The sequence below is a fragment of the Neomonachus schauinslandi genome, chromosome 14 (assembly GCF_002201575.2).
Source record: "Neomonachus schauinslandi chromosome 14, ASM220157v2, whole genome shotgun sequence".
In the NCBI taxonomy this organism is placed as follows: Eukaryota; Metazoa; Chordata; class Mammalia; order Carnivora; family Phocidae; genus Neomonachus; species Neomonachus schauinslandi.
Genome location: NC_058416.1, coordinates 14009640 through 14009969, shown reverse-complemented (window position 1 = coordinate 14009969; position 330 = coordinate 14009640).

The following is a 330-nucleotide window of genomic DNA, read 5'->3' as shown; positions in this document are numbered from 1 at the left end:
CCGACCGGGAGGTCCCAGACAGCCGCGCAGCCCCGGCCGCAGAGGCCGCAGAGCGCGGCGCCCGCCCGCCCACCGCGCCATGGCTCCGCGCGCCCGGCGGCGCTGCCCGCTGCCCGCGCTGCTCACGATCTGCGCGCTGCTCGGCCCGCTGCAGGTAAGGAGGCCGCCCGGCCGCTCCCGCTCCCCGAGCACCCGTGCCCGCGCGCGACGCCTCCTCGGGAGCTGGGGAGGGTCCCGGGCGTGGGGGCAGCGAGACGTCCTGGGACGTCCTGGGAAGTCCTGGGACCTGGCCGAGAAGCAGGAGACGGCGGAAAGGGGTTCCGCGGCTTG